Source organism: Gobius niger, assembly GCF_951799975.1.
Source record: "Gobius niger genome assembly, chromosome: 24".
NCBI classification, from domain to species: Eukaryota; Metazoa; Chordata; class Actinopteri; order Gobiiformes; family Gobiidae; genus Gobius; species Gobius niger.
Window position 1 is genome coordinate 9,148,766 of NC_136875.1, and position 27,509 is coordinate 9,176,274.

A 27,509-nucleotide genomic window follows, 5' to 3' on the forward strand; every position below is an offset into this window, starting at 1 on the left:
CAATGCTGAACCGATGCCGATATTTGCTCTAACCTCTTTAAAAACTATCACAGACTAAATCTAAGTGAATATAGGCATGCTGTATGTCATTTTAAATGGTAGAACCTGGAGAGTTCAATCGCAGTGTTAATTTTGACAACATATTTTAATTTAGTTTTAGTCTTAGTCTTTTGATGAAAATGTAATTCGATTTTAGTCTAGTTTTAGTCAAAAAAATATCTTCAATTTTAGTCTAGTTTTAGTCGACTAAAATTGCAAGTAAATTTAGTCGACTAAATTTAAGAGGAATTTAGTCGACTTTGCATTGATAATATTCATTATAATCATATTTAATCTTGTTCCTCTGCTTCATGGAGCTGCTCCACAAGAACAAAGCTCAGAGCTGATCCTTTGGCAGTGAATTTACATGATATGAGGCTTTTTCAGACGATCAATAGAAGTTTGGATGATTTTAGTTTCTCCTTTTCATTTTTATTTAGTCTTATTTTAGTCGACTAAAATATCTGGACATTTTAGTCATAGTTTTAGTCTCATGAGAAACTTTTAATTTAGTTTTAGTCCAATTTTAGTCGTCATAAGTAACACTTTGACTAAAATTAAGACTAAATATTTTAGTCGACGAAATTGAAACAGGTTAGTTTTATCATCCACAAACACATTTTGATGGCCGCGCAAAATGCAGCGACTAGCAACAATACGCTAATGCTAACGTCAACTAGTCAAGACTGGGACAGAAACTTTGATTTGATCACCTTAAGTAGCCTAATAACATACGAGGGTATAGGTACCAGCAGATACTCAAACCCCCGGTATCGGGATCGGAAGCAAAAAAAGTTGGATCGGTGCATCTCTAGCAGCCGGTCTGGAGATTTCCATGGAAAAGAGGTTTCTTTGCATTCTAATGTATTGTTTCTTGTTTGTTTTATTGCAAAAGTTTGTATTCATATTTTAAGCATAAAGGTGCATTCGGCAACTTTTTATGTGGGGAAAAAAAGTGCGTATTTGACCGATCAGTGACCCCTATATGGATGTTCTGGGTTTCTTTTACTTTCCATCCCAGTGGCCTCTAGGACCATAGCAAGTCAGCTAATCCGGGAGGCTTTTTAGAGTCCGTTAGCCCTGCTCAATGTATATTTCCCTATAGCCGTTAGCATTAGCCACCAAACATCGCAAATTATGATTACAGATGTTTACAGCTGTTGCCCACCCATCGACCACACTGAGGTCAAAGCCTAGTGAGAAATGTTAGTATAGACCTTTTTGAGATTTTACTTTAGATACATATTAGCGTCTAATAGTGTCACCTGAGCTAAATGCTAACTCAAATGAAAAGTTGCTGCCTTTTGCGGGGTCGGATACACATCCAATGGCCAATGAACATCATCTTATAATATGTTGATGATAAAGAAACCACAGAAATTACATAAATTCCATGAAAGTATGGACGCTTGGCTTCCCTATTCATTTGTACGGAAGGCTCGTTTGATTTGAATCGGGTCCCGGGACCATTTGTAGGCACAAGCTCAGATATTTAAAGGAATTTCTGGGATTTGTATGTCTAGGACGCTCCAGGACCCATTGACTTTAGAGTTTCTGGTAGGTTTTCATTGCTGATGGAACTGTCTCCATGGTTACTTGTACATTCCATCCAGAAAACCAACCCAAAACTGGTACAAAAAGAACCTGAAATATCATAGTAACGCGCCTTTAAAAACCTGTAACACTTCGATGCACTGTTCATGATATAGAAAGCTGCCAATACTGTGAGAAATACTCTTTTTGTGTATCTATAGATAAGCACATCCTACAGAAACACTTAACACTCTATAGTGTCTGTTCCAGATAACATACCAATGGGTTCCACTTAGCTTAACCTTTCCGTTTTCTCCACTGTACCTTCACCACTCTCCATAGACGTACTGTTTATACCAAGATACACTTCTCATTTTCTAGCCACCAGCACAAGAGATGTTTTTTTTTTTTCTTTTCTATGAACAAGGCAGCGCTCCAAAGACAAGGTCGGCAGTCTGAGCGCTCATCCACAGACACAGCGGCAGGGGCTTCGATCCAGCTCAAACCTATGCGCACTATTGTTGTGTCCACTCGGCTGTGCAATTTCAACTGCCGTGTGACAACGTGACAATATAATATCACAAATACTGAAAGAGGAAGCCTAATTCTTCACAGGGAATTTGTTAGGGAGGGTTTATATATATACATTTCTCAACCTGCAGGGTCACTTTCACAGGAATGTGAGAAAACTCGACTGCAAGTTCATGAAATCGATGCAAATGCTTTAAAATTAGATGCACAGTGTTTTTCCGCACAAATGACTGACTTTGCAATATACTAAAGGACAATACCTGGGGGCAAGAAAATCTAGTAGTAGTGCCTTTAACCTCTTACCACCCACCTGAACCGAGAGGATCTTTTTCCTCACGTTATCAGATTTTTTTTTTTTTTTTTTGAGTATTCAACTAATTTTTGTAACTTTTTTTTCATTTTTTGGTCATTTTTTCTCACATTTTTGTAAAAAAAAAAAATCATTTTTTTGTCAAATTTTGGTCATTTTTTGGCCACATTTTTGTCATTTTTTTGTCATTTTTTCGTCAATTTTTTTATCAATTTTTTGTCGTTTTTTGTCAAATTTTTTTTTCATTTTTTTGTCAAATTTTGGTCATTTTTTGGCCACATTTTTGTCATTTTTTCGTCCACTTTTGATCCATTTTTTGTAATTTTTGGTCACATTTTTGTAATTTTTGGTCACATTTTTGTCATTTTTTGTCACATTTTTGTCATTTTTTGTCACATTTGTATCACATTTTTGTATTTTTTTGTCCATTTTTTTTATCAATTTCTTGTGACATTTTTGTGACATTTTTGCCACTTTTTCATCCATTTTTCATCACTTTTTTGTCACATTTCCATCATTGTTTTCATCTCAGTTTTGTCGCTATTTTCACAACTTTTTTCCAGAAGCTTTTTTATTGGGGTAAAGCCAAACTGGAGAAAATGGGATCCGTTCAGGTGGGAGTTAAGAGGTTAATGTGGCTTCCTGATTGATGGGCACCTCCCACTCTTTGGAGAAGATCTAAGCCACCTGGGCTGGTCCACTCCGCACACACTGGGGTTCTAAGATGAAAAAAGAATGATCTGATGAAGGCTATGCCAAAGCGCTATCATCTTGATTAAAAATTGGACATCGGTTATTTTGATTTATGATGATAGGATTCTTGTCATTTGTTTGAAACAAAAAATGCCTGCCACGGCCCCCGGATGTGACGACATCGCGATCGCTCGTATTGATTTAAGACTTTTCTCCAAGTCGCTCCTCGCCATTGTGCATTCGTTTGTCACGTGGCCTTTCTTTGTCTTTGTTTGACGGACAAACTTGTGGGTGGTTTTGCCAGACCGCAGATTCGTTAGATGAGCTTCTTTGCAAGTTGTTCCCCAGAAGATTTCATGAAGTAGTGTTAAATTTATGGCATTTAGAAGGAATTGTTTTCACACAAGCTCTCGGGGGGCAAAGCTCTCGATTTATCGATCGATCTACCTCACCTATGGTCATGAGATTTGGGTAATGACGGAAAGGACACGATCGCGAATACAAGCGGCCGAAATGAGTTTCCTTCGCAGGGTGGCTGGGCGCACCCTCCGAGATCGGGTGAGGAGCTCAGTTACCCGGGAGGAGCTCGGAGTAGAGTCGCTGCTCCTCCACGTCGAAAGGAGCCAGCTGAGGTGGCTCGGGCATCTGTTCCGGATGCCTCCTGGTCGCCTCCCGCGGGAGGTGTTCCAGGCATGTCCTAGTGGGACAAGGCCTCGTGGAAGACCCAGGACACGGTGGTGGGACTATGTCTCCGAGCTGGCCTGGTGTCGCCTCGGGGTCCCCCCAGAACAGCTGGAGGAGGTGTGTGTGGACCGGGAAGTTTGGGCATCTCTGCTGAGACTGCTGCCCCCGCGACCCGGTCCCGGATAAAGCGGAAGAAAATGGATGGATGGATGGATGGATGGATGGATGGATGGATGGATGTTTTCACACACTCAGAGCAACATGAGAGCATGCCCCACCGGAAGTCACCTTCTTCTTCTTTCATTATGCAAAACATCGCTAATCTTTATTGAGAAAATAACAAGAGGAAAGAGCTTCAGAGATCGCACTGCATAGAACCTTCAATGCATGATCGTAGCATTTCAAAATTGCAGAAAAGTGTAAATATTGAAACATTTTCGCACCAGGCCCAACTGAACGTCTTTTAATCCCGACAACTTTACCACTTAACTTTTTTCCTTCTGCCCAAGGCCACTACATTTTCAAACCCGGCTTGAAACTTTTCCTCTACGGCACTTTTGTTACTTCTTTTTTTACTGTAGCGACAGTTTCCCATCCGTCCATTAGCCCTATCTCTGACCATACATGGGCGTTAAATGAGCTACCAGTGCTTTTATAGCCCCGAGACACTTTAGCCTCCCTATCACCGTGTCACGCGTCCCTATCAAGGCCACTGTTTTAACTTTGGGCACTTACAGGCGAGGGCGCGAGGGACGCAAAAAAAACGGTTTCGGAAATCATCCCTCAAGACGTGCACGCTCCCAAATCGGCCGAAACTTTCATTCTGTGCTAATATCGCAATTATGAGTAGCTAGCCGTGACAAATTAGCAGGTTTATCTTTTAGCTTTGTCCCCGCGTTATATGTGCCCCCCCCTTCTTTCTTTTTTTCTTTTTGGTCAACTGCTCTAGTACAGATATCCAATTTTCCCCCCGTCGGTTTTTCGAACTTCAAACCCACGGGAGGAGCGCGGCCGCGAATTGAAAGCGTGATTAAGTCGATGCATTATAGATAATAAAGAGTGGGATTGGTCTCAGGAGTGGACGGCTAACCCTCCTCGTGGGCAGTTTGGGGGCGCTGATAGAAGAATTGGGGACATTGGACGGGTAAAGTCAGAGATAGCACGCGGCTGATGCGGTCGTTCCACTTGGTCGGAGAGCTAAAAAAGACTTATTGAGGTTCAATTCGGTTCTTTTCTGCAGTTTTGACGTCCACGGGGAATGATCAAGCTGCTGCCTTTGGCTTTATACACATATAGGCTGATAGTCTACTTTTTTTTAATGTTTATACGGTTTAACCTTGCTGACATATTCTGGTAAACTTGCCTTGTTGGTATAAAGAACGATAAATAAAAGTTTAGTTGATTCTAAATGTCAAAATAATAATGCAAGAGCAACGTGCAGAAGGACTTTGCTCTTTGTGTTTGTCTTCAATATAACCTAATGGTGGAGTATTCTTGTAATGTTCACTTCTATATGTCTTATCAGCAAATTTAAGTCTTTGAACCAATAACAAGGCCGTGGGAACCCAGGGTGCTGAGGGCGCTGCAGCACCCCCTGGTGGATAGTTTGTGAACTGCAGGCAATATCAACCCCTTAACTCCCACCTGAACCGAGCGCATTTTCTCCAGCTTTACCCCCAGTTCAAAAGCTTCTGGAAAAAAGGTGTGAAAATAGCGACAAAACTGAGACGAAAACAATGATGGAAATGTGGGGGAAAAAAGTGAGAAAACATTGACGAAAAAGTGACAAAAAATGTACAAAAAATGACAAACATTTGACAAAAAAGTGAGAATAATTTGACGAAAAAATGGACGAAAAAGTGATAAGAATTTGACCAAAAAAATGCGAATAATTTGATGAAAAAGTGACAAAAAAGGCACGAAAATTTGACAAAAATGAGACGACTGCCCAACAAAAAAAGTGATGAAAAAAAATCTGATGTGAGGAAAAAGATCAATTTAGTTTTGTAGGTCTTAGCTTTCAAATGAGGCGTTACACTGGCCTACAGGATTTGGGTAAAGCTGAACTGGAGAAAATGCTCTCGGTTCAGGCGGGAGTTAAGAGGTTAATAAATAGGATTTATGCACAGAAAAAGTATTTTGGGGGTAAATTTTGTCCCTCAGCACCCCCTAACTAAACTATCTTCCCACGGCTCTGACCAACAACACTGATTTTACCCAAAAGTGTGTACAGTAGTGTATTTAACTGCTTCTTATACCACGGTCAGTGAGAATTCCAAGGCTAACTTGCGTGCATTATTTTCATATAACTGCACATGTAGTCCGGTAGTTAAATCACTGGGATATCGCTAGCTAACGTTAGGTGACAAGTTTAATTTCGACATTTTTGGCCAAAACAAAACTTTTGATGAATGGGAAGTAGAGGAAAGCAAGCGGCTAGGTTAGCCTACAGTTAATAACATATGAGCTTTCCATTTCTGTTGAAAACGTTCATGCGTTAAAACCGTCAAATGCACGGCTTCATTGTTTAATCCTTACATATGTAGTTACCTGAAAAAAGCATATTTTAACTTGTGTTTAACCCCCACCTGAACCGAGCACATTTTCTCCAGTTTGGCTTTACCCAAATCTAAAAGCTTCTTGAAAAAAAACGTCAAAATAGAGACGAAAATCGGGATGAAAACATGAAAAAAAGTGGCAAAAGAGCAACAAAAACATAATAAAGCGTGATGAAAAAGCAACATAAAAAGTTTTAAAAAGGCAACGGAAAAAAAGAGAGATGAAAAATCAACAAAAAACCCCCACAGGTTTGCTTTAGGCTGTCTACAATAAAAGTCCACTCTAAAATAAAGTGTCCAGTTTAGCTTAATTGGGGGGCGGGGTCAGAAAACCAGTCAGTATCTGGTGTGACCAACATGACTTCTTCAAATAGATCTTATGTGTTTCCCCTAATCTCACAACAATAAAGGCGGATAATGTATAATGTCAGGTATGCCGAGCTCTGAGCTGCAGTTGCTTCAAGGTTTCTTCAGGTGAATTATTTTATGGCTTAAGGCGAGACACTGCAGGTGAATAGGGAAAAAATGTATATTTACAGATATCAATTTGAAACTTTTGCTGTAGATCACTGGCATAAAAAAACAGAAAAAAACACATGGCAAGTTTTCTGTCATTTTATCTTTTCATACAAGAACAAGGTGTTTTGTGCCTAAAAATGCCCCAAATTTCCCATCTTTTCGGCGACGAAATCTGAATAATGGATAGAGCTACATTCAAATTTATGGTTTCATTTTATTGATGAATGAGTTACCAAGACATTTTCAAAGGGGATTTAGGATATCTTGTTTAGTTTTAAAATAAGCTGTTTTTTAGTGGAAAAACTCAATAAATGGGGTTTAGGGATTAAATAATAAAAAATCCCTCTGAAAAAATCTTCCAAATATTGTTCAGTCCAAGGCTGGAAAATTTGAAGTCTTTAGGTCCGACTGACGTGGACATAGTGTCGCCACAATGACAGAAAAGTGTGTTTTGAGAAAAAGGCCCCTGAAATTGCATTCTCCCATATAAGTCTATGGGGGAACATTGAATCAGCTCAATATTTAAACATGTTTTTGTGAAGATTAGGTATAATTTTGGTTTCCGGGTGAAAGCTTGTATGTTCAGAAACCAATTTGGCCCAAAACCTGAAAACTGAAAAAATTGAGTTTTGCCTGTAATGTCTCCCATTAATGCGAAATCATCTGGGATACAAGGGTGACAGGATGTATATCCCATACCTTTGAATAAGCAACACCTACCAGTTACAAAAGCAAAAAACATATAACAAGAATGACCTTTATTCCAGTGAGATGTTGAAAGGTTGTTTTGTTCAGCCCGGTCCATTATACTGGCCGCCTGTGTGCTGTAATCTACATCCATATACATTATTGTTGTGAGCTTATAGTAATGCATGCATTCCTGTCACTTTGATTGACCCCTTGTCAGAATATGTCAACAAGGCTGTTATTATAGACACCCTTAAAGAGGCATAAAGGTGACGGCCTAAAGGCAATGACGCGTGAACAAAAGATAGAAAAAATAAAGAAAACCTAATAACAGGAATTATTATTGCTAGAATGGAAGGTATAGAATAGGGCTTCTATTAAGTGTAATCAGCTAAGGAATGCTAGTCGTAGCTATAGTCAACAATGAATCAGGCAAAATGCGGGTTAGAGCTTTTAAGCATGTCATAATGTAGCACAGCCAGACACCACAAATGGCAGTCTTTCTTTAACACGCCAATCAAAGGCAAGACTTTCTCGAATATCCCGCATGATCGAGAGCAACTTCTCCCTCCTCTGATCACGTCATCACTAAAAATGTCACAGTAAAATGGATGCTCATTGAGGTTGTGATTGATTCTGTCTCCAACTGTCAAAGGGCTTGTTCAGGGGCAGGCGACCACTGTCACAAATGTGGCCGTTTTGATCTTTGATGGAAATCAAGAAATCCAAACAGTGTATTTATATGATACAGTATTGGTCTACTTCTGAGCTATAGAATGAAGACCGGGACAAATCATTTTTCCTGGGAAAGACCCGACAGATCCCCCTATTTCTCCTTATAATACATATCGAAAGATTTTACATTCAATCTGTACTTAATCATCAAGAGATATTTGTTGTTTGAGGACAGAAATATCTCTATTGCAATTCGTAACATTGGATTTGAGGTATTCGTGATTGAGAACAGTGTATTTTAGTGAAATTAAGCCAAATATCAAAATACAGTATCCAAACATACATTAATTAAAGGGTTTTTATGGGGCATTAAAAAGCATTAAAAGTCATAAAAGGAATTGTGCCGAACTTTAAAAAAATGAATTAAATCACATTCAAACTGGCATTAAATCTGAATTTCTTGAATTTCTATCTGAAGCATAATTTTTCCTTTAGAGTTTCACCTTTCTCATTGCTCAACGAATTTTTACTGCATACATTTGTCAAAAACTATGGTCTAAAAAAAACACAATCTTTTGCCCAAAAGTGACCCATAGATACAGACGGCATCTCGTCATAGAAGGGGGCGTGGCTTCGCCGAGGCGGAAAATAGAATCTTTAGAGAAACACAATTTTTCACTCTTTTTGCCATTTTCTGGTGGAATATCAACTTACTTATCACATACAAATACAGTCAAGTATAAATCGGGCCCATTTGGATATTTTCTCACAGCAGATTGTTCAGTAGAAGTGAAAATAACGACAGTTGCAGCAAGCGCTAGCTAACCGTTAGCATTAGCCCGATGCTAACATGTAGCATCAAGTTAGCGTTCTCCGTTATTCATGTATTTATGGGACGTTGAACCACTTTGCTCCTCCCCATGTCTTTGCATCTTCATTTAGTAGAAACTATGTTCATATTCCAGCATTTGTTACTGTAGTTTTTGAATAATTAGAGAAAATATAGCCTACATTTTTTCAAAATTGTTTTCAAAAATATGAGCGATTCCAGAGATGTCGTCTGTATCTATAGTGTCCAATTTAGTTTTGAATATAAACATTTCCCCTTATCCCCCAGTTTGAATTCATGTTTACGAATCTCACAAAATAAAATGTCATGGTTGGAGGTGGTGTGAAGAAAATAAAAACCCAAAATGCAGGACTGCAACAAAACTGGTGATGTTTAATGACGGAAACCAAAACAACAAAATCCAGAGACAAAACTAAAACAGACCGGGGCTGACATAGACAATGATACGACAAAGGACAAGGGAAACACAGGGGTATAAATACAAGAGGAAACGGGGCACAGGTGAAACACATCAGGGCGGGGCAGGCAATAACGAGAGGAGTAAAGCAAAATCACAAGGACAGAACACATGTCAAAATAAAACACAGGACAAGACCAAACACAAGAAAACATGAACAAAAGACGAATCATAACAGTACCCCCCCACCAAGGGACGGCTCCCAGACGTCCCACGATATAAACAGCCCCGGGAGGGTGGAGGGGGTCCGGAGGAGGGAACAGAGTCCAAATCAGGGAAGCAACAAGAGGGACATGACACAGGAGGAGCCCACCCCGGACGGAGGTTCGGTCCGATGGTGGCCCCAGAACAGATGGAGCCCACCCTGGACGGAGAATAATGTTCAGCGGTGGCTCCGGGACAGAAGGGGCCCACCTCAAACCGAGGTCAGTGTCCGGCAGTGGCTCAGGGGAACAAACAGGGGGAACCCACCCCAGACGGAGGTCTCAGTCCTATGGTGGCCCCAGGACAAGAGAAGCCCACCCTGGACGGAGAAAGTGTCCAGCGGTAGCTCCGGAACGGAAGGGGCCCACCTCGGACGGAGGTCAGGGTCTGGCAGTGGCTCAGGGATAGGTGCAGGCACTGGAGGCAGCTGAGAGACTGGAGTGGGAAGGGCCCACCCAGGACAGAACAAGGTCCCGCAGTGGACCTGGGGCACGAACAGGAGGAGCCCACCCCAGACGGAGGTCTCGGTCCGATGGTGGCCCCAGGACAAGAGAAGCCCACCCTGGACGGAGAAAGTGTCCAGCGGTGGCTCCGGAACAGAAGGGGCCCACCTCGGACGGAGGTCGGGGTCTGGCAGTGGCTCAGGGTGGGAAGGAGGGGACAGCCACCCCGGACGGATTCAAATGTCCAGCGGTGGCTCCGGGACAGAGCAGGAACAGGAGTCAGGGTCCTCAGCTGCCAAAAGGCAGTCCGCTGGGTATTGAAGTGGTCGTGTCATTCTGTCATGGTTGGAGGTGGTGTGAAGAAAATAAAAACCCAAAATGCAGGACTGCAACAAAACTGGTGATGTTTAATGACGGAAACCAAAACAACAAAATCCAGAGACAAAACTAAAACAGACCGGGGCTGACATAGACAATGATACGACAAGGGAAACACAGGGGTATAAATACAAGAGGAAACGGGGCACAGGTGAAACACATCAGGGCGGGGCAGGCAATAACGAGAGGAGTAAAGCAAAATCACAAGGACAGAACACATGTCAAAATAAAACACAGGACAAGACCAAACACAAGAAAACATGAACAAAAGACGAATCATAACATAAAATATGCTTTTATTTTTGCTGTCACCCGTAGAAACCCTGAATAAACTAGATTTTGAATGTTTCGCAACTGAAATTGATTATAAATGCTAATAACATTTTACTGCACGGTGTCCCGAGCTGTTGGTCTGTTATTTTTGGGGGTCACGGCCTGAAAAGTTTGGTTCCCTAACTTTTTCCCAACCTCTGGCGATCTACCACTCACCACTTCAAATATAAGGCCCATGCGCTGTGATAATTAGAGGTTTTAATATTTCAACAGTCATGAAATGAATGAATACCATAAAACTGATTTCATGCTGCTATGTAACATGAGCGAACAGTGTCTGGGTTTGTATCAGCACAGATCATTTTTCCAGAAAACTTTATACATTTGCTTATTTTATTCTTACAGTATGTCAGATTAATGGGACATAAGGGCCTGCTTCATCAACTAGAGCGGTTCTTGTTTTGACAAAACGCTCGACACGCTCAGAAGGTAGTCAGATTGAACTCTCATCCGAGTGCCGCTCCCCAGGTCAGTGATTATCTGGTCACTGGAGGCTTAAAGGCTCGCTGGGAGAGCTTTCTGCTGGCCTGGCAGAGCAGCCTGGAGGACATTCAGAAGATGGACAACGGAAACACAGAGGTGCTGCTGAAGATCTGTGGACTGCAAGAGAACGAACTAAACAAACCGATCATCAGTGAACTCTGGCTTCCGCAAAATGGACAGGCTATTCCCCTATCTACTCTGCTTTTACCAGGCGTCAACATCCATCCATCCATTTTCTTCTCCTTTATCCGGGGCCGGGTCGCGGGGGCAGCAGTCTGAGCAGAGAGGCCCAGACTTCCTGATCCACGCACACCTCCTCCAGCTGTTCTGGGGGAACCTCAAGGCAACACCAGGCCAGCTCAGAGACATAGTCCCTCCAGTGGGTCCTTCCACAAGGCCTCCTCCCAATAGGACATGCCTGGAACACCTCCCGAGGGAGATGGCTCGCAGGCATCCGAAACAGATGCCCTAGCCACCTCAGCTGGCTCCTTTCACCTGGCTCCCTTTGGCCAGGTCGCGGGGGCAGCAGTCTCAGCAGAGAAGCCCAGACTTCCTGATCCACTCACACCTCCTCCAGCTGTTCTGGGGGGACCCTGAGGCGACACCAGGCCAGCTCGGAGACATAGTCCCACCAGCCTGTCCTGGGTCTTCCACAAGGCCTCCTCCCACTAGGACATACCTGGAGCACCTCCCGAGGGAGGCGACCAGGAGGCATCCGAAACAGATGCCCGAGCCACCTCAGCTGCTCCATTCGACGCGAAGGAGCAGCAACTCTACTCCGACTTCCTCCCGGGTTACTGAGCTCCTCACCCGATCTCGAAGGGTGCGCCCAGCCACCCTGCGAAGGAAACTCATTTCAGCCACTTCTCTCCGCGATCTTGTCCTTTCGGTCATTACCCAGATCTCATGACCATAGGCGACGGTAGGAACGTAGATCGATCGGTAAATCGAGAGCTTTGCCCCGACTCAGCTCCCTCTTCACCACGACAGACCGATACAGCGACCGCATCACTGCTGACGCCGCACCGATCCGTCTATCGATCTCACGCTCCATCCGTCCCTCACTCGTGAACACGACCCGAGATACTTGAACTCCTCCACTTAGGCAAGGACTCCCCACCGACCTGAAGAGGGGAAGCCACCTTTTTCCACTGGAGAACCATGGCCTCGGTTTTGGAGGTGCTGATTCTCATCCCGGCTGCAAACCGCACCCATTGCACTCTGAAGGTCCTGATTTGATGAAGGCAAAAGAACAACATCGAGATGAGATCCTGAGGTTCCCAAAACGGACATAAAGGTATTCTCCGGGTGGAAGCTCATCATTTGGGCCAGAAGGAGCATCATGGGGAAAAGCCAAAGAGCTCAGAAATGTTGCAAGAAAACGTTGGCCTTTTGACCTCTTTCTCTGGCACTTAGGAAGAGCAGGTGCATTCATCCCTGTGCCATAGATTTTCCTGCATACTGTGAAACCGAAAGCTTCCCCTGACTCTTTTCCTGCCATTCCCATTGCTGCCTTCAGCTAGTTTGTAATCCCGACCAGCCCAGGCACTCCTTACCTTCTTTCCATACAAAGTAATTCTTTCAAGTTTTAAAGCATGAGAAAAATCAACGCTGAAGAACCCAAAAGAATGTTTTTAAGCCTCAATTATGCGTGATATGAGCAATGTAAGTAAACTTCTGACTTCTTATGTCTTGCTTTGTAGTTGTGACAAAACCCAAACATTTTCCGAGTGAACCGGAGGAATGCAAAGACTCTCGCTGCCAAATGCACTCTTTGTTCCCCCGGGACCTAAACAAACTAAACAGGTTTATGTGAGCACATCTTAACAAGACAATCCGTGTACGCAATTTTACAAACATTTCTGCGGACGGCCTTGAAACCAACAGGTGTGCGGGCAGAGAAAGCCAGGCAAGTTGTTTAAAACAGATAAATGCAAGGACTATTCTTGTCCCAAACTATTTAGAGGAAGTTCATTTTATTGGACGAAAGAGAATGCACACTCGAGCAAACACAATGAACTATCATCCAGGTTGATCTAACTTCATAACATCAATTCTGTCGATTTGTTTTATTCATTCGGAAGTTTGGAAAATGGTCACGTGACACCATCGCAGTCAAGAGGGTGTAGCTCTGATGAAAGAATCTGGATGGTCTGTTGGCTTGTTTGAACATGAAGATCCAAAATCGTACTAATAAAGCAGCAGTTACCAGTTGGGCTGATTGAGACTGTGTATTTCTTGTTGTGAAAACATTTACAAAGCATCGAACACTAGTTGAATCCGTAGGCTCGGCGGCTGCCTTGGGTAACATCTGCTGGGGGGAGCCAAATTTTATTTATTTATCATTTCAACCCTATGTGGTCAAAGTTATGGCCATGTACATCACAGGGTTTCCACAGGGCATTTAAAAGCTTTAAAAGTCATTAATGTCATTTTGCCAAAATTAAGGCCTTAAATCTTCAACACATTGCTGTTTTAGCTGTAGAGTGCCAACAATCCAGACCATTTTTCCTGATATTTGTAGCACCACAGCGTATTCCATGTTATAGTTTAATTCTACGTGCCTCGGTTACTGAGAAATCTTAGCTAAACAGAGGCTAGTTTTGACCAAGGCAAGTTAAGGCAACTTTACTTATACGGAACATTTCGTACATAAGGTGACTCACTGCGATCAAAATGACAGATTTTTTTCAAGATTCGGAGATAACAGGGTTTTATGAAACACTGGCCTTTCTGATTAACTCTCCAACTCTCTCCTCCTCCAGGGGCGGACTGGCCATATGTCCATTCTGGAAGAGCACAGAAGGGCCACTGGCTCTAGGGCCACCGGTCTGGCCTCTCACTTTATACCTTACCCTTACCCCCGGGCGTAACCGGGCTTTACTCAAATCTAAAAGCTTAAAAGAAAACCATCCAAAAACAAAAATGTGCTGGAAAAGCAACAAAATGTGACAAAAACGTGATGACAAAGCAATGAAAAGCAATGAAAAAACAACAATAACATGAAAAAAAAGCGACGCAACGAAAAAGCCACAAAAAAGTAATGAAAAAGCAGCAAAAACGTGACAAAAATGCAGCGACAACGTGACAAAAAATCACTTTTCTAGATTTTAGCTTTCAAATGAGGCGTTACAGTGCTGCTCTCCAGTCAAGAAGCCTTTTGATTTGGGTAAAGCCGAACTGGAGAAAATGTTCTCGGTTAAGGCGGGGGGTAAGAGGTTAGCATGTGTTTTTGTGGAAGTGCCGCATTTACGCTAATTTGGGCCAGGCCGGCTAGAGTCCAGGGCTGTTTTTCAGTCCCAGTCCGCCCCTGTCCTCCTCTCTGGACGGAAACTAACGTTATGTGAAGAGGCAAATGCCCAAATATATTTGGTTCGAGTCAATTTTAACGACAACATTGTTGACACATTTTGAAACACCGCGTGTTGTCGAATGCTTTTTATGGCGTGTGCATTGAAACAGCCTGGTTCTCCGATTGAAGACTTTAACAGGATGTTTCTCAGCCATTCCTGGATCGAAATTGACCACTCAGAGAAATGTTAAAATCTGTCCATGGGAAGCCGCTCTGCTTTGTCAAACGCGCTCCAGAGAGTGAGAGAGAAGTGTCGGGTTTACAGCTGCGCAACACCACGCCCCCTCAGACAAAAAAAGAAAGAAAAGAAACACAATAATATAATGAAATGTCTAGAGGTGACTTTTCACAACTTTTTGATCGTCTTTTATTTCACTTCTGTTCATCACAGAGCTACCAAAATCACACATAAGTAAAAACAATTGGATTCAAACTGGCATTAAATACATATTTGTTGGAAAATTATGACAGCGCTCATATGACATCACGCAACAATTTTCACCACGCAAGTTACTTGAAAAGTTCCGCTGAAATTGACCGCTTTCTTTTTTTTGCTTAAGTTTCCTATTTTGTCTAGTTATTGCAGATCCAATGAAAAAAATGAAATGAAATATATGCTGATTTTTTTTCTTTCTTTGGGGCATTAAAATATTTGGGCAATACAAATGACACTGAAGAGCGATTGGTTTTTTCACGACATTGCTGTAGTACCTCCATATCGCCACTAGGCCCCCATTGAAAAGCATTGGAGTTTAGACACCTTCAAAACAACTTTAACGCCTGGTTTCAATTTTTTCAACACTAGACTAGGCTAGATATTCCTCCTGAGATAACGCTGGGTTAATCACAATATATGTAAAAAAGGCTGGTTTTCGTAAAAAGAATTTTTGAAATCTCGTACGTAATGAGGCTCGGACTGTTAGCATTGGAGCAGCGCGAGCTACATGTCACGCAAGGGCCGAGTCTACGGTGAAGATCCCGCCCTTATGTCCTTTTTTGGAACATGCTTCGTCAGAGCTGGGGAGGGGGAGTCTGTAAATCCACCATGAATTCCCCCACGACCGTGGTCATTATGGTAAACGGGGAGGAGTGAGCAGAAGACGTCCATTATTTTTTACAGTCTATGGTTTAAACCCTGCAACATAACCTACTTTCGGACACATTGACATAAATTATATGATTGATTGCCTGTAAATAACTTTTATTTTTGCCTAGGGCACCAGATTGGGAAACAGCCGGCCTTGATTGATTTGTTAGATGGCACGATGAGTTGGTACAATTAAGTACAGTGAGGAAGAGAGACAAAATGCCTCCCTCCTCTCCCGTTTACCCAGCACACTGTCGGAGCCCAGTTCGCCTGTTTGGATACCAGAAGGAGATACCCCACAAATGGCAAATATCAAAATGTCAGCGTTCAAACTTAAGCAGCAACTATAAGTGAACTTCTGCACGCTTTGAACAAACTTGACTCAAAAACTTTGCGCTCACCTCGGCTGCCTCTGCTCCATTCATCTCAATCAGCATCTCCCAACTTCAGCAAATCCTCCTCACAAAGTCTCCGACGTCAAAATATCCCATGTTCCACAAAAGCCTCGCCGCGAGGTTCAAAGGCACCAGACACCCTTCACATGACGCAACCCCCTTTTCCCCCACTCAGTTTTTTTTTGTTTTTGCCGACAACATTCCCACCAGGATTCTTAAAATATTCCTGAGTCTCTTTTGTTACAGATGATGCAATGCTGATGTAGGGCAATATACGTGTGTGTTTTCAGCCCGGAGGAAATGATCGTTTTCTTTTTTTTTTTCTTTTTTTTCTTTGCATTAATGAAAGGAATTCCCCTCGTGCCAATAAAGCAACTAATGCTACCTTTGCTACTACCACGTACAAAAAAAATCTATATAGTTTATTGTACCTGTAAGAAAATTGTCCACCGTATTTGACCCAGGCTTCAAGTCGTCGTTTTCTTTGTTTACACGTAACACATTTCAATACCCCCCTCCGGGAACCGCCACCTTAACGTGGTGGAGGGGTTTGAGCACCCGAATGATCCTGGGAGCTCTGTTGTCGGGGGCTTCGTGCCCCTGGTAGGGTCTACCATGGCAAACTGGTCCTAGATGACGGGTTAGACGAAGAGCGGTTCAGAAGCTCCTTATGAGAGACCAACAGGCCCGGTTAAAATCGTGAGGCCGCACAGAAATCGTCGACATCCGCACAGAAATCTTCACTTTTGCTGCGCAGTAATCTTCACTTTACTGTGCGGATGCCAAATTACTCCTGGTATTATTACGCCTTACAATATAGTCCCCCCTTTTATCCGCTTAGAAAATCCACATTGTTTAATTTTGTGTAATTATGCTTTGTAGTGTAACATTTCACGTAACCATATTTAAATAGGGAAAACGTGGAAGAGCTTGGTAGCTTCTATCTTAACCTGTTTTGGAGCTATAGAGGAGAGAGGGAGAGGCTAAATGCTAACGCCGTCTGCGCTGTGTTTACGTGACTGAAGGCACGGGTGAAGATCAGACAGGTCCTAAAGAACTCGTCAAAGCTAAGGTAAGAACATATCTCAGTATCTAAAAACGGTGGCCTATTCCTTTAAAGGAACAGGCCACCATTTTACCTGTCTGGTCTTTGTGCGTGTACTCAGTCACGCAAAACGACCAGAGATGTTGTTAGCATTTGACCTCTCCCAATGTACAGTGCCTCTCGAAAGTATTCATACACCTTGAACTTTTGCACATTTTGTTTTCAACCCTAAACATAAAGATTTTATTTTGATTTTTTTACTGATCGTTCACACACAAGTAACCGACAACTGTGAAGTGAAAGCAAAATGACACATGATTCTGTTATTAGTCAAAAAATAGAAAAGTGAAAAGTGGGGCGTGCATAAGTATTCATACAGCATTTTCTGAGTGCATTAAATTGCCTTTATAACATTCCTAATGACGCCAGAATGTTCACACCTTGGCCTAACGGTTAAATAGAGGCACCTGTGTGTAATCTACTCTCAGTATAATTTCAGCTGTTCTTTCAGGCCCTCAGAGCTGTGGTCGGAGTGTGTTGGTCACTAAACAACACCATGAAGGTCAAGGAGCACCAGAGAGGTCAGGGATAAAGCTGTGGAGAAGTTTAAAGCAGCATTAAGTTATACAAAGATTTCCCAAGATTTAAACATCTCCCGGAGCAACTGTTCAATCCATCATTCAGAAATGGAAAGAGTAAATCACCACTGAGAACTTACCAAGACACGGCTGTTCACGTAAACTAACAAACTGAACAAGGAGAACACTGGTCAGAAAGGCAACCAAGTGCCCCAAGATAACTCTGGAGGAGCTGTGAAGTCCTGCCGCTGAGCTGGGGGAATCTGTTCATGGGACAACTATAAGTCGTATCTACACAAATCTGGCCTTCATGGACGAGTGGAAGAAGAAAGCCATTATTGAAAGGAGGCCATAAGAAAGTCAAAGTCAAAGTCCTGACCTAAATCCTATTGAAAATCTGTGGAATAATCTGCTGCTGATCACAAACGCTCTCCTTCTAATGTGAAAGAGCTGGAGTTGTTTTGTAAAGATGAATGGGCTAAAATGTCAGTCTCTACATGTGCAAATCTTGTAGAGTCAACCCCAAAAGACTTTCTGCTGTTATTGCAGTAAAAGGGGCTCCACAAAGTATTCATGCATGCTGTATGAATACTTATGCACGCCCCACTTTTCGGTTTTAAATTTTTTGAAAAATAACAGAATCATGTATCATTTTGCTTTCACTTCACAGTTGTCGGTTACTTGTGTGCGAACGTTCAGTAAAAAAATCAAAATAAAATCTTTATGTTTAGGGTTGTAAACATGACAAAATGTGCAAAAGTTCAAGGTGTATGAATACTTTTGAGAGGCACTGTATTCCTATGGCTCCAAACGGGGGTGAAGTTAGAAGCGACCAAGCTCTTCCACGGGCACAACGACCAGACAGGTACGTATCAACTTGTCTAAACTCAGGTAAGAACATATCTCAGTATGGAAAAACGGTGGCCTGTTCCTTTTAACAATTGTATCATTTAATGAAATTGTAATTTTTATTTTAAGTCAGAATGAAGCCAAAAGAGAATTTAACCTATGCCTGTCTTTTGTTACGATGATGCAACGCTGATGTTGGTTGATATCCGTGTGTGTGTGTGTGTGAGTGATTTTAGCCCTTAGGAAATTATCCTTTTTTTCCACACTGATGAGTGGAATCCCCCTTGTGTCCCTGGAGTGGCAGGGCTCCTATCTGCCCCATCACTTGTGGAGAAAATAGCAAAATGTCCCCAGTCGCCGGCGTCTTTGTTTGGCAGCGTCATCCATATTCATGAGCGGCGGCACGTGAGGGTGGCGCCCGCGCTTGTGTACGCCGCCTTTTACTAATTACTAGATTCCTATCATGAATATGTATAGCTGCATCCTTTATTACGGGGACAGGCTTAAACACATCACACAGACAGACAAGTGGGGGGACCGGGGGCAGAGGGGAGACGCCTCTTCAAATGCAGGGGGGGGAAGAAAGAAGAGGAAAAAAAAAAAACGCATTTTCAGCCAACGAATTACACCTTCAACCCCCGATATAATTGTTTTTATTAAACAAAAACAATATTCGTATTCAGAGCGGTGACGGAGATGGGATCTGACGGGTTTTCGCCGGAGAACGGGGAAGGGAGAGGGCAAACATTAATTTTCGTGGCACTTGTATATTTCAAAGCTGGTTCAATTAAATCAGCGCCGTATGTAAGGTGAGGTTTATTGTTTGTTCCATGTTATTCATACAAAAAGTATATGGAACTTTGGCAATAGAAAAACAAAGGACCATGTTTTTTTCTTTTACGAATTTTAACAAGAGTTTAAATGTTGTTTTATCAGCCGTTACCTATTTGCAAGCATGCTACTTACTCTGAGATGTTACAATCTAGATTCTGGACAGTTTGTCGACTGTACAGAGTGTTCAGCTGTCCACTTCTCATGCTGTTCTTCTGCCCATTTCTCTGAACATATGTGGCCAGAACTACCCACCCCAATACCTTTGTTCAGCTGGTTGACAGTGAGGATCTTGACATGGAGGATATTTCATCCAAGTTTTGTGTATGAAACTCAGGGCTGCACGATTAACCTTTATCAAATTCTAATTGAGGTTTGAGCTACTGCAACTACTTCACCTCAAAGTACTGAGTTTTTAAAAAAATGTTTTCCCGTCTTGTGCCTTTGTTGTTTAAAGGGCTATACGGATTTCAAAAATGCCATAACTAAGTATTTTCCTGCCCCCACATGTTCCACCAATGTCCTAATGTGTAGAAGAGGGGTCACCAACCTTATTTGAGCTGAGGGCTACTTTAAGAGCATCAAGTTGTTCGAGGGCTACCAGTTAAAAACAAATCCTAAAGACTTAAACGTACACTGTTCACTTATAGGATATTGACCTCATATTATATTAAAATAGCTTTATTTTAAACTCATGCCGAGTCACAAGAACCGAAAAAATTGCAATTTTAAGAATTAGATTCAAGAAAATGAAGTGTTTTACACTTTAGAAAAAGTCCCAAGGGCTACTGGACATGCCCCAAAGGGCCCCTGGGTGCCCGCGGGCACCACGTTGGTGACCCCTGGTGTAGAATGAGCTCAGACCTGTTCACAACTGCCTCTAAAATCCTTCACCGTCACTCAAAAGGTTGTTACTTCGGGTCCAAAGTGCCGTCATGCACGAGCTTAATGTAGAGCATAGGTGCCAAATTTGGCCCGCAATGTAATTATATTTGGCCCACGAGGATATACCAAATGACTACTCGAGCTGGCCCACCGGTATCATACATTTTTTTTCAGATTTTGCATATCTGGACTATTAAGTTATATATTGTATAGTAATAAGTGTTGCTTGCTCCATATTCAATGTTAAAGCAAATCTTGTTTGGGTTCATATTAAAAGGTTAATTTGTTCAATGGTGGCCCGCGACTTTGTTCAAGTTTTACATTTTGGCCCACTTTGTATTTGAGTTTGACACCCCTGATATAGAGATTGCAGTTACGCGCAAGACCTGAGGTGGCAGTAGTGAGTATAAAATGACCAACTCACATCTAGAGCCAGATCTTGTGCTGGTGCATGGAGGGGCACAGGCGAGAGTGTGAGAGTGACACATTTATTAAAACTAAGCATGTTTTTCTGGCAACTCCATAAATAATAATCATTAAAAAAATAATAATACATTGGTTTTATTTAGCGCTTTTCTGGACACTGAAAGTCGCTTTACATTGCATTATTATTTCACTTCATAGTCTGTGGTGGTAAGCTACCGACTGAAGCGAGGCAACCAGTCTGCGCCATCGGCCCCTCCGACCACCACCAACCACTCACTCACTGCATTCACCAGGCTTCCTAGTGTCACCAAACGGTCTCCCATCCAAGTAGTGACCAGGCCCTTCCCTGCTTAGCTTCACAGATCTGACGGGATCAGACAGAGCAAAGGCACTGCTGTCAGACAGTACAATAAGACTGTAAAGTGACATGTGCAATAACCCCCCCTTGCAAAACTATGTGCAATAATCTCGGTATCAGCTGCACTTTATTCCCTGCACCAGCATCACTTACTGACAACCTGCACTAGGACCGTAACTTTACACCCCGATATTCTACTTATATAATCTCTCCTAATTTCTATCCCATTTTTATTTATTATTTCCTTATTGTTATAATTCCGCCCCCTAAGATTTTTGCTTTACTTATTGTACATAAGATACCTCGTCTTTCTACTATTTAACTGTTTACACATTTCCTGTCTGTTTTTGCACACTCTGAGTGATCTTATTGAATGCTGACAAGTGAATTTCTCCGCTGTGAGATCATTAAAGCATTATCTTATCTAATGTTTTATCTTTTCTTATCTGAATATGTAATATGGAATAAAGCACCATGATGTTTCACAACAGTTTTAGAAGTTCATATGCAGCTCAGTTGCATGAAAAGTACAACATAAAGGCTATGCGTAAAAAAAATAATTAAAATTGCAAATCAAATCACAAAATCTAATCGTAATTAGGTTTTTTGTCAAAATCGTGCATCGTTTCTTTCTTTTTTTATTTACTGATGTATTTACCTGTTTGGCAATGATTTACAAAAGATTGACATGGCAAGTGCAAGAAAATGTAGAATGTTTGACTTCAAATGCGTCAATCACAAGTTTATTTGTAGAGCACAATTCATACACAAGGCAATTCAAAGTGCTTCACAGTTGCATAAATATAAGAAAACAAATACAATCAATAAAAACATCAACATAGAATTAATCAATTACAGTAAGAGGCAAGAGTGTAGATAAAATACTTTCAGTTATATGCATTTTTAAGTCTTGTTTTGACTCGCTCTGTCTTGAGCACTATTTCTAAGTCTTGTTTTGACTCACTCTGTCTTGAACACTATTTCACTCTGTCTTGAGCACTATTTTTAAGTCTTGTTTTGACTCACTCTGTCTTGAGCACTATTTTTAAGTCTTGTTTTGACTCGCTCTGGCTTGAACACTATTTCACTCTGTCTTGAGCACTATTTTTAAGTCTTGTTTTGACTCGCTCTGTCTTGAACACTATTTCACTCTTCCTTGAGCACTATTTTTAAGTCTTGTTTTGACTCACTCTGTCTTGAGCACTATTTTTAAGTCTTGTTTTGACTCACTCTGTCTTGAGCACTATTTTTAAATCTTGTTTTGACTCGCTCTGTCTTGAACACCAGGAGATCCCTCCCTGAAGTTCTCAGGGCCCGAGATGGTTCATATGGCTGTAACATGTCAGAGATGTACTTTGGTGCTAAACCATGAAAAGACTTGTACACAAGCAGAGCTGTTTTAAAGTCTATTCTTCAGCTTCTATCTTGGCCTCGCTGGTGTCTATCTTCAGGTCATAGAGGCGGAATGTCATTATCTTAATCAACATAGTCGGCAATATTTAAATCTCTTCAACTATGGGAAATTCCTCTTTTTTGTTTGTTTTTTACGAGAATCCATCCAGTACCTGTTGTCTTATAAATTACAAATCTACCATATTTCTTATTGTTCCATCCTTCCTCAAACACACGGGCTCAGCCTCCTCCTCTGTCCTCAACACAGACTCTCCCATTAGCAGTACACTCATGAGATGTGACATGTATACAAAATACAGTACTACAAAACACCAGCCCGCTCAGGGCTTCCTGTCTCATTGTTTTTCCACTTCGACAAACTCAATTACAACGCCAGCTCTTCTTCCCAAAAAAAGGAGTTTTGCTCCCCAAGGATTACAATGGAAAGTGTGCTGTAGGTTGAGCACGGTTTTGAAGAACAGGAAAAAGTACTCGAGATTTACATACAGTAACACATTATCACAAATACAAAATAGCCTATAGTTCAAGCATGGCTCAAGGTTATGCTAGGTTGTAACTGAAGGTTTGCAACAGTAAATTACTCACCGTCACTTCAAATAATAGGTCTAATACTGCTAATTTGAAGTACCATTGTTTTTCACTCAAAGACATAGTGAAGACATAAGACATAGGCTGTATCCGAATGTCCACACTATTCCCTAACCCCTCTTTCACTACATAGGCCCGCACTATATAGTCGACTATATAGTCACTGATTCTGTTGGCGATTCGGACACAAGCCACTACTTTCTCCGTGCGGCGTGCAGATGTTTTTTTTAATTTTCTATCTGAATTTATTTATTGTTACAAACGTTTAGTTTATGAAAAAGAACGACTGTTTTGGCACTTTTACAGGCGTTTTATTTGTCATTTAAATTAAAACTATCATCACAAAAAAAGGAAGAAGAAAAAAGTTACTCCAGCGTTAGCTCAAAAGACGTGCCGAAAGTAGGTCAGAGCCCCGTGTCCGAAGCGCTAGCAGATTGAGTGCATCTACATCTGCTAAAAGTTCACTAAACTGCGGGAATAAAGTGTGAAAAAGACTAACCAAACTCATGAGACAGTGGAACATTTATGGATAAATACGAGTCATATAAGTTTTATTTCACATGGATTTTACGTGAATGGCTTGGATTATTCGAGAGGACGCTGTCGGTCATTTAACAGCTCAAGCTAAAGGTAAGCAGCTAACGTTAGCATATTGTCACTGTAACCGGTTATATTTTTGTCGTTTATTCATGACAAATACGCAACACACGACTGAAACAGCTGATTTACTTCAGTCGTGTTGTTTAGTTCAAAGACCCGTCGCTGTCAGGCTCTTCTCCGACTCTCGCAATGCATTGTGGTCTATATTGACCCGTTTAGTGACCATCGATGCTCACTACTTTTCGAAATGCATTGTGGAGAAATTTCGAGTGCACTACTTTTTTCTCTCTGGACATTCGGAGACCCCTACAAAATGGCGTGACCACTATATAGTGCACTATATAGGGAATAGTGTGGACATTCGGATACAGCCATAGATAAATACTGTAGATAGAAGTGCACATTCTGCTCATTCTAGGGGGCGTGGCTAAGCGAGGGGGAAGATTGTCACTCTTTTTCTCTGGCGGATCAGAAGCACAAATAAATGTGCGTCAAAATTGCCCCCATGTGAATGTTCTGACGCAGCAGATTGTCCACTCGAAGAGAAGAACCTGCACTTGAAGCTAGCCATTTGCATGTAGCATGAAGCTTACGTTAGAAATATGGTTAGCATCCCCTGTTATACATATATATTCAGATTTGGGCTCTTTAAACATATAGAAATCATAGAAATGCCTTTAGCTATCTGAGCCTGTTACTACATTTTGCTCGGCGTCGATCCCCAGACCCGTATGGCGAGGTACGTTTGTCCTTTTCATGGCATTTAAACAATATCTGTGGTTTCTTTATGATTCATTATTTTTATCTTTAAAGATGATGTTTCGTGGCCACTGGATGTGTATCCGACCCCACCAAAAGCAAAATCTGAAACTGAATTTGATTAAGCATTTAGTTCTGAGTTCTTTTACACGCTAATTTGTGTCTAAAATTGTTCATAATTTGCGATGGTTAATGGCTAATGCTAACGGCTATCAATACATTGAGCAGGCTCTGAAAAGTTTCTGGGACTGGCCTATACATGAAAAAGATCTTTTTTTTTATATATATAGCGCCTTTCACAGACATAGTAACAAAGCGCTTTACATGAGACAATTGTTCCGTTTGTAGCTTCAGTTTCCCCTGGGGGAGACTGTCAGAAGCGCTGCCTCTGACCACCATACATTCACTCACAGACATCATTCGTCCTGGCCTATTGTACATGTTTTTAGTGGTAGGGGAAAACCGGAGTACCTGGAGGAAACCTAAGACATGGGGAGAACATGCAAACTCCGCACAGAAAGGCCCCGTCTAGGTGGGAGTCGAACCCTGGACCTTCTAGCTGTGAACCAAGAACAAAGTGGTGTCTCTTTATCCCTATTCCGTACCAAATACATTCAGGAGTTATCCTTCTGAAGCACTTTCCTATTGTGCCTGTTCGAACGTCTATCCTAGAGGTGTTATGTTTTGGCCATGGATGTATGTTTTTGTTGCCCTCTTGTGGCTCTTTTGTTTTTGTTTTTAGGCTTGGTCCTGGTGGGGGCGTGGACTCCGAGCAGGCACACCTGACTCCATTTGCTCATCAATGTAATACAAAGACCTCAGACTCACCTCCACTCATCGTGGGATTGTTCCGTCTATGTTGCGGTAGCTACTTCAGCTCAGTGATAGTTTGAATTTGAATGATCGTTTTTCAGGTTCCAATTTTGATTCTGTTTTTGATCTCTTTTAGTACCCGAGCCTGCTCCGGAGTCACCCCCAGGACCAAGCCAAGCCACTGGTACAATTTTTGTTATTAAATTTACTTCGAACCACGCTTTGGTTTGCTGTGTCTGTTCATGGGTCCAATTTAGCATACCCTAACAAGAGGAACAACAACAGTAAGCACTGTCGGTTGGATAGTGGACATGTGTGTAGCAACAGCCTAAAAAGATTTCGGAAACCAATATTTTACGATGAAACTTTGACATAATGCCTCTGTACGTACGGAAAATCAACATTGCAACATGAGAACTCTGTTAGCTCTTTACAGGTGTTTCGCTTCTACCGCCGTGACCTCTATCAAATCATCTTGTTTCCCTGTTCTAAAAAATATTCCTCTACGTGTGCCCCTCACACCAAACGTGTCATGCGAAAGTTACTATCTCTGAAAGCCACTATCTGCTCTGCCCCTCCTTTCACAATAGTAATAAAGGCTCAGCGGTGCTTTTTTTCTTTTAAAGACCGCAGAATGTCAACTGTCAGTCTCCCGCGCGGCAACTAAATCAGTGCGCGGATCACCCTTCGCCGTGTCCGGGCCGGAGAAAAGAAACGCAGATGGAAAAGGCCAGACGGTTTTTTTTTTTTTTTTCAAGGGGCCGAGAGAGTCGTCATGTTCTTTCAAAGGTTTGTATAGATGTGATAGTTGAGTTTATTTGAAGATGAACGGAGAAGAAAAAGCCGTCAACTGAGTACGCTTGGAGCCCGGAGGCCGTTCTTTGCGTCACAGTAGTTGTTGTATAATGTTGTGTTGTTACAAAGCGTTGCTAGCATTGGTTCATCATACTCGGATGTAGGCCCTGTCCGATAAAATGCATTGTGAAATGTTGTTGCGGATCTTACCGGGCTTTGGAAATGGAATACAAATGCTGGACTTCCTCTTCTTCTTCCTCTTTCTCCTCCAACGTGTCCTCTATCAACTTCTTTATTTCTACTTCCATCTTTTACTTCTTCTAATCTCTTCTTCCAATGTCTTTTTCTTCTTTCAACTTCTTTCCTTCTTCCAAATTCATCTTCTTCCAACTCGTTTTTTCTTCTTCCAACTCTTTTTCTTCTTCCAACTTCTTTTTCTTCTTCCAACTTCTTTTCCCTCTTCCAACTTCTTCTTTCCACCTCTTTTTCTTCCAATTTCTCTTTTCTTCTTCCAACGTCTTCTTCCAACTTCTTTGCTTCTTACAACTTCTTTTTACTCTTCCAACCTCTCCTTTCAACCCCTTTTTCTTCATCCAACTTCTTTTTCTTCTTCTAACTTCTTTTCCCCTCTTCCAACTTCTTTTTTCCTCCTCCAACCTCTTCTTTCAACTTTTTTTCTTCCAACTTTTTCTTCTTCTTCCAACTTTTTCCAACTTTTTCTTCTCCCAACTTCTTCTTTCAACTTTTTCTTTCCTCTTCCAACTTCTTTTTATCTCCTTCCATCTTTTTTCTTCTTCCAACTTGTTTTTTCCTCCTTCCAATTTCTTCTTCTTGCAACTTCTTTCCTTCTTCCAAATTAATCTTCTTCCAACTCGTTTTCTTCTTCCAACTTATTCTCCCTCTTCCAACTTCTTCTTTCCACCTCTTTTTCTTCCAATTTCTCTTTCCTTCTTCCAACGTCTTCCAACTTCTTTTCTTCTTCTAACTTCTTTTTACTCTTCCAACTTCTTTTTTCTTCTTCCAACTTCGTCTTTCAACTTATTCTTCTTCTTCCAACTTCTTCTTTCCTCTTCCAACTTCTTTCAACCCTTTTTTCTTCCACCAACAGCTTTTTCCGAGTTCTTCATTTAACTTTTTCTTTTTCTTCCAACTTCATCTTTCTCCAACTTCTTTTCTTCTTCCAACTCCTTTTTTTTCTCCTTCCAATTTCTTCTTCTTTCAAATTCTTTTTTCTTCTTCCAACTTCTTTCCTTCTTCCAAATTCATCTTCTTCCAACTCGTTTTCATCTTCCATCTTATTTTCCCTCTTCCAACTTCTTCTTTCCGCCTTTTTTTCTTCCAATTTCTCTTTTCTTCTT